This window comes from Erinaceus europaeus, chromosome 13, assembly GCF_950295315.1.
Source record: "Erinaceus europaeus chromosome 13, mEriEur2.1, whole genome shotgun sequence".
Classification (NCBI taxonomy): Eukaryota; Metazoa; Chordata; class Mammalia; order Eulipotyphla; family Erinaceidae; genus Erinaceus; species Erinaceus europaeus.
Window position 1 is genome coordinate 75,255,180 of NC_080174.1, and position 8,244 is coordinate 75,263,423.

An 8,244-nucleotide genomic window follows, 5' to 3' on the forward strand; every position below is an offset into this window, starting at 1 on the left:
AGAATCAAGACCAAGAACGCCCACCTCTTCATGCATGGCCATGGCTAGGCAGAAAGCACCACTATAAGCTATGCTTTTGACACCTGTCAGTTTTAACAACTCTGTGCATGTTTTCTGGTGAAAGAAACTTCCCTGATTAAGAAAATAACTTTTAAATGAATACATGGACTTTCCCCTACTATAATGTTGTACCTTCTGCATCCTCATGATTTTGAATCACAGCCAAAAGGATGTTCTCTAGTCATGTGTCTTTGACATAGGGAGCTTGGAACCATCCATTCCCTATTTAATTTATGAGAGAACTTATCCTGACTACAACCACATGCCGGTTACAGCCATTCCTTTTTGTTTTTCCCCAGGATCTTTCTCTGTGGAGTTTGAATGTTCATTTTCAAGTTCAGGTCTTCTGTCTCTGGAAGAAATTATGCAGCAGGTTGAATTCCCCTGGAAGTGGGATTTCAGATTGAAATTAGCATGCAGGAAGCTTATCAGAACTCCAGCTGTGGGAAGGAGATGAAGGATGCAAGATGAGGGAGAAGGAAAAGTTAGACAGCTACAAAGGCTACAGCTGACACCACTCCTCCACTCCCACTCCCCACTGTCTCGAATGCTGGAAGTCAGAGTCCCTTATTCACTCTGCAGCACACCAAAAGGCTTTCTCCATGGAGCAGCCATTGGAACCAGGCTACCCAGAAAAGAAGGCATAGCTTTCAAGACCAGAAGCAGTTTCAGGTGCTAACAGAGAAAAATCACTCATTGCTTTGAGGAAATCTGTATGGCACATGACAACATCCATACACATTTGAAAGCCACAGAGTTAAATAAGGCAGCATATTATCGTGGGGTAGTCCACTGACTCCAAAATATCAGATGAAGATTTACCTCCAGTATTTTGGTGGCCTTTGGAACCAGAAGAAGTGAATAACTCTGGAAAATTCAAAGGTTCTGCATCATAATAAAGTCCAAGTCTCCAGATAAGCTCTATGTTTCTCATTCTACCCTAAACTCAATAACATATAATCTGTAGCCAGTTCCCACACTGCATTCACCTGTAAGCAAAAGTTGGGAATTTGTCTCATCCTAGGAATTAATCATGGTTTTGTTCCTGAAGGGTTGATACTGGCTAACAAAGTGCTCACTGCTATAACCCAGGGTGTACCTTTAAATCAGACAAACTACCCACAGGCACCAACACAGAGAGTAGCCGGTTCTCTTAGCATTTCTATTTCCCTTTTCCACTTCTTTCCTTCTTTCCTCCTTTCTTTCTTTCTCTCTTTCTCTTTTTTTTCTTTTTGTCACACACTTCCATGATTCCACCCCTCCTCAAAAGACTTCTTTTCTTTCTTTCTTCTTAATAGAGTGAAAAACAGAAAAGAGGAGAACAGAGACACTACAGTATCACCCCACGGCTTCTTAGTCTTTACCTTGATATGGTACTTCCATAGGGTGGCCAGGAGCTAGAGCCCAGGTCCTTGCACACAGTAAACTATGAGCTCTACCAGGTAAACTGTCTCCTAGACCCCTCTTCCAACCATGTTTACCTTGTCAGGATCTTACTGTCATTCCTAGATCCAAGTATTTTCCTGGCATGGAGATTTCCTTTACTCTGCCTTCCTCTGAGAAGATTTGAATGAATATGACTTCCTGGTTGGGGTCCTCATTCTCTGTGTTCCTAGCCACCATCACCCTGTAACTTTTGAGCACCTAGGTGGTTCTGATTAACTTTGTGTGAACTAGAAGAGGTCTGATATAGTGACTTGAATTATGTTCCTCAAAAAATATGTGGAAATCCAAACTCCTAGTGCCTAGAATATAATCTTATATAGAAATAATCTTTATGGTTGTTGAAATGAATCATTAGAGTAGGCTTAATAGAATATTCAGTGTGTCCTTATGAAAAGAAAAAACTTGGGCACAATCACCCACACAGGGAGAACATAAATGATATGCAAACATGAAAGTAGGGATGGGGGCAGTGTATCTATAAGCACAGAACATCAAATGTTTCCATTAAGGCCTCATAAGGTATGAAAAAAGTTGTCACACAGACTTTAATGCTGACTTTTTAGCCACTACCAGGCCACTTCATCACCTAGGGGCCTAGTCAAGGAGTCCTGGAATTCCCACACAGACATGATTGCCCTAGACCTCTAACGGATCCCTCTCATCACTGTAACTGGTCATCTCCACATCAGGAATAACATAATGGACCCCTCTGTGGGCTCCTACATGGCCTTGACCTCAGTGTGGATCAACAATGGTAGGGAATGTTCCATTCTCCAAAGGGAGGTTGGACAGCATACTCTACCTACCACCAGATAAAGATGGGTCCTGAAATTAATGCAGCCTGGAATGTTCCTACCTATGACTACAGAATGTGAGCTCAGACAAACAGGGAGGCAGAGGTTACATAGGATCCTGTGATGAATATGGGTCCCAGATCAAATCCATGGGTTTAAAAATTAATAATATTTTTTAAAAAATTAAAAATATTTATATACTTTACCTATATTTGGGAGCTACTCTCTTCTCTGATTCAGCTTTCTTGTCCTTTTTCCAACTATGACACTATCTCCCCAGACAACAACTTGAGTCCACCTGCATAATGGCAGCGTCAGGCAAAAACTACTAAAGTTAAGGGGACCTTGGAATATACCTAAAATAGACATACTAACTTTTTCCAAAATTAAGACCCCAAATCTTCATCAGTAATATTCATGCTTTTAGGTTCATAATTAGTCAACATTTTTTGGCTTTATGTATTTGTTTAATATTTATTTATTTATTTTCCCTTTTGTTGCCCTTGTTGTTTTACTGTTATAGTTATTATTGTTATTACTGATGGTGTCATTGTTGGATAGGAGAGAAATGGAGAGACAAGGGGAAGACAGAGAGGGGGAGAGAAAGATAGAGACCTGCAGACCTGCTTCACCGCCTGTGGAGTGACTCCCCTGCAGGTGGGGAGCCAGGGGATCAAACCGGGATCCTACGCTGGTCCTTGTGCTTTGCACCGTGTGCGCTTAACCCGCTTTGCTACTGCCCGACTCCCTTGGCTTTATATCTTAACCCTTTTTCAGCCACCAGGTTTCATATGCTACCATGATGTCAGCCTGACTTCCCTGGGCAGAGGACCCCACCAATGTGTCCTGGATTGCTGCCTCCGCATAACCCCGCCCCACTAGGGAAAGAGAGAGACAGGCTGGGAGTACGGATCGACCTGTAAATGTACATATTTAGTGAGGAAGAAATTACAGAAGCCAGACCTTCCACCTTCTGTACTCGATAATGACTCTGGGTCCATACTTCCAGAAGAATAAAGAGGGATACAATTCCACACAATTCCCACCACCAGAATTCTGTATTCCATTCATTCCCACCATCAGAATTCTGTATTCCATTATGGAATACAGAATTCTGGTGGTGGGAATTGTGTGGAATTGTATCCCTCTTATCCTTTGATCTTGTCAATATTTACATTTTATAAATAAAAATTATATAAATTTTAAAAAGGTAATTACTTCAAAAAAAAAGAGGTATGGCATAAAGCTCCACCCCCTGCCACCACACCCCACACATACCAACCCCAAAGAAGCCTTTATCTTGAGATTTCTCACCTCCAGAACTGTAAGACAGTGAATATCTATTGGGGAAGTCATACAATGGGCAAAACCGAGTACTAGCATGTGGGAAGCCCAAGGTTTGTCTTCAGTATTATATATGCTGGAGAGGTTTTCTCTCTCTCCTTTCCTCCCTCTTCTCTTTTCTCTATATCTCCCCCCTCTCCCTCTCTCTCTCCTCCTCCCTCTTTTGTATTAAATATTTTTTTAAATTAATAAAAGTATTTGTTTTGCAGCCTGGGAGGTGCTCCAGTAGATAAAACACTGGATGCTCAAGCATGAGTATCCACATGTGTCAGTGTGATGCTGTGGTTCTTTGTCCCTTATTCTCCTCTATCTTTCAAATAAATAAATATTTTAATAACCCATTCAAGGATCTGGGTTTGAGCCCTCACTCCCCACCTGCAGGAGGGAAGCTGCACAGGTGGTGAAGCAGGTCTGCAGGTGTCTATTTTTCTCTCCTCTTCTTTGTCTCCTCCACCGATCTAAATTTCTCTCTCTTATGAAATAAAATAAAATGTTGGGAAAGGCCACTAGGAGCAGTGGATTCATAGTACCAGCACCAAGCTCCAGTGATAACCTTGGAGGCATTATCAATCAATCAATCAATCAATCAATTAATTATAGATAACAAAAGCAAACACACAGACAAAATGACTCTTAGAATAAGTGAAAAAGTTGGTGATTATCAGAAGGGATGAAAGGTAGCTGAAGGTGATAGGTAGAGACAGAACAGCAGTTCTGGTGTTGGGTGGAGTAAATCGTACACACACATATAGGTGTGAAATTATACTCCCAAACTCTTACAACATTGTAGACCAATAAAAATAATAGAAGCTAAGTCATCTGGATATCAAAATGAAAATGAGATATCACCTCATATTTATTTTTTATTGTTATCAAAAAGTTAAAATACATGTTATCATAGATACGGAGAAATTGGAATCTTCCTGCATTGTTGATGGGAATGTGAGTGATTTACTTTGGAAAACAGTGGTAGTTCTTCAAAAAAATAAACAGAGAATTATTATATGATCCAAATCCCACCTCTGGGAATACATTCAAAGAATTAAAACCACAAGTTTGAAAAGGTATCTGCTAATCCCATTCTCATTACAATGTTTACCTACAATAACCTAGAGGTAGAACCAAGATGTTCTAACCCATGAATGAATAGGTTAAATATATCATATCCATATAATGGAATATTATTCAGTATTAAAAAGAGAAAAGAAACTTCTGTTACATGCTATGACATGGAAGGAACTTGAGAACATGTTGAATGAATTAAGCCAGTCACTAAAAAACAAATATTGTATGCTTTCACTTTCACGCCCCAGATATCAAAAGTAGTCAAAATCATGGAAACAGAAAATAGACTAGGGGGCTGGGAGGCAGGGAGAATGGAAAGTTGTTCAGGGCATATAGAGTTTCAGTTTTGCAAGGTGAAAAAGTTATAGAGATCTGTTACATAATAATGTGAATATAGTTAACACTGTCGAACTGTACACCTTCAAAATTAAGAGAGTAAACTTTGTATTATGTGGACCTTTAACTACAATTTTTTAAAAAATAAGCAACTAGAAGCTAGGCCATCTGGCTTCTAGCCCAGCACTCTTTTCCACAACACATCACCTCCCAGTGCCTGCAGCATCCACAGGGGTGCTTTGCGAGGAGACACAGAACAGACGGGCCATAAAAACACTGCTCATTAATGAAGCTACAGTAAGTCAGGAAAGGGGAGGAGAGTTTCATGAGTTTCTACCCAGGCACCCACAGTGCATGTCGCTTCATGATCTTGTCCAGTCTATTCACAGCATTAGCAAAGAATTGAAGCCCAGAAAAGGAAAATGGTCTACCTAGGAAACAAACCAACCAAATCAATCTTTGACTTGCAATTCCCAGTGATAACTCTGGAGGCAAATAAATAAAGGAAAAGAAAAGAAAGGAAAGGAATAAAGAGAGAGAGAGAGAAAGGAAGGAAGGAAGGAAGGAAGGAAGAAAGAAAGAAAGAAAGAAAGAAAGAAAGAAAGAAAGAAAGAAAGAAAGAAAACAGACAGACCCTGGATACACTGGCATAAAGTCAGACTTGCCAATCCTGCCATAACTGTGCCATTTCTCCATCCTGTAGATGAGGAAATTGGAGCTCAGAGGGGTGACCTGACCTGTCCCAAATTTGATAAGAAGCAGACCTGGAACCTCTTCCAATACCCCCACTGATGAGTTGATATCTTCCTAATATATTCATGTTAGAATTTCAAGGAGATCCAGCAATATCACTCTTGGGCATTTATCCAGATTTTCAAAGAGGCAATAGAAACTCATTCTCTTTCTCTTTTTCTCTGCCACACACATTCATGTTGTGTTTCTCTAGTTTTATTTTTCTTTTCTATCTCTCTTTCTGGAAAGGAAAGCTGGTTCCTTAGTGAAGAAATATTTTCCTCAGAGATCATTTAAGGTATCTGGCAATTTGGATTGCCAAAAATCCCAGGACAAAAAGAAATAAGATGTAGGACAGAGGGTGGAAAACAAATATTCAAATCCTCAAAGGCTTGGGAAAATGTTCAGATTCATCCCCCCTTGTCACTGCCCCAGATGCTCACAGAGCTTTTCAAGTTGGCCAACCCTTGGGAGGCTGCACCAGGGTGGCCAGGACCACCTCTTGCCAATCTTGAGAACCCTCTCAAGTTCTGCTGAAAACAAACCAACTTCCCCCACCCCCAAGTCTTGCTGTGTTCAAATTTCTTCCCCTCATGCCAAAACCTGATTTCCTGTTTCTAAGAAAAAAACTGCTTAAATGCCCCCTTTAAAATAAAAATTAAAAAATGACTCCTTCAGGCAGCCTAAACATCAAAGAGCTCATAGAAAATAGGGTTCTGTTTGGCTAAGTGTTGGGCGGGGGGGAACTTCAATTTTTTTTTTTTCTTTTTAAGTGCTCAAAATTTTTACTGGGCTTGGGCAAACGATTTAGGGTCAGACCATTTACCCTGGGGAGTTGCAAGAAGCATTCAAACTGGTCCAATCTATTCACTGCATTGATAAAGTACTGAGGCCCAGAAAAAAGAAATGGCCTACCTATAACCTCATAGCAAGGAAGCAGACCAACCAAACCAACCTTTGACTTGTAATTCCCAGTCTGCTGTCATTCCCGTGCATCTGCCACCTCGCTTAAAACTGGAAGTGACATGAAGAAATGATCCACTTAACATTAGAGAAATGCGGGAGTTGGGCAGTAGCGCAGCAGGTTAAGAGCAGGTGGCGCAAAGCGCAAGGACTGGCATAAAAATCCCGGTTGGAGCCCCCGACACCTCACCTGTAGGGGAGTGACTTCACAAGCGGTGAAGCAGGTCTACAGGTGTCTATCTTTCTCTCCCCCTCTCTATCTTCCCCTCCTCTCTCCATTTCTCTCTGTCCTACCCAACAACGATGACTTCAATAATAACAATAATAACTATAACAATACAGCAACAAGGGCAACAAAAGGGAATATATAAATAAAAATAAAAAGACATTAGAAAAATGCAAATTAAAACTACACTGAGATGCCATCTCACACCTGAAAGAATGGTTTACATCAACAAATCAGGAAATAACAGATATTGGAGAGGTTTCAGAGAAAATGGAACTCTGCTACATTGCTGGTGGGTATGCAAACTGGTCAAGCCCCTTTGGAAGACTGTATGGACAGTCCTTAAGCAAATAAAAACAGAATTATCTTATGACCCAGCAATACTACTCTTAGGCATTTATCCAGTGAACACTCAAACATCAATTAGAAGGGACATATGTTAGAAGTACCCTTATGTTCAAAGCTATATTATTCACAATAGCCAAAGTGTATAAGCAGCCCAAATGCCCATCAACAGGAGACTGACCGGCTAAATGAATTATGGGATATATATCTTCCATGGAATATTATTCTGTGATCAAAAAAGAGAGCTTCACTCATGTAATATAGAAATTTGATTTACAGAAACTTACCCAAAACGTACAAATAAAACAGGAGCAAGTAAACAGTTTGCAAGACTTGTGAGTACTATGGTGGTTATCTTTGGAAGGTTGGAGGGTGGGGATATGAAAGCTTGGTGTTGGGTGTGGTGCAAAGCTATACATTGTAATTTTATAATCTTGTAATAAACTATTAACAAGAAATAAAAATATTTTTAAAAAACCATTCTCCAATTAAAATACAATAAAAAACAACTGGAAATAACGAGAAGTTTTTTTTCAAGTTGAGAATGTTTTTAAAGTTTGCAACATTCAGAGTGACATAAGCCAGAAAAAGGACAAACACTGTGTAGTTTCATTCACGATGGAGATTAAAAAGCAAGGGCTGGAAGGGAAAACATACAATGCAGCTTGGACTGGGTATGGTGTACTGCAGCAAAGCAAAGGACTCTGGGGAAAAAAGGAAAGAGATGGGACAGAGAGCCATTGAGGTCCTGGGACCCTTGTCCTGTTGATGGAAAAGGACCTAGATTGGAGGAGAGTGTGTCTTGCAGAAGATGAGAGTTTCTACCGATGTGTGAACTATACTATAAACTATACTATAAACAATTAATCCCCAATAAAGTGGAGAAATTTTAATTTTGCAACATTCAAAAGAAAGCATGTAATTGATCACTTA

At 40.1% G+C, this 8,244-nt stretch overlaps 1 long non-coding RNA gene across 1 annotated transcript in view; it reads right to left on the reverse strand.

The window, feature by feature from the left end:
• LOC132542554 (uncharacterized) overlaps positions 1-7,649 on the reverse strand; it is a 139,536-nt gene extending 131,887 nt beyond the window's left edge. Inside the window, exon 1 of the long non-coding RNA XR_009553554.1 lies at positions 7,599-7,649. This is a non-coding gene — a long non-coding RNA (uncharacterized LOC132542554). The remainder of the gene's footprint in view (positions 1-7,598) is intronic.
• Between the last annotated feature and the right edge of the window lie 595 nt (positions 7,650-8,244).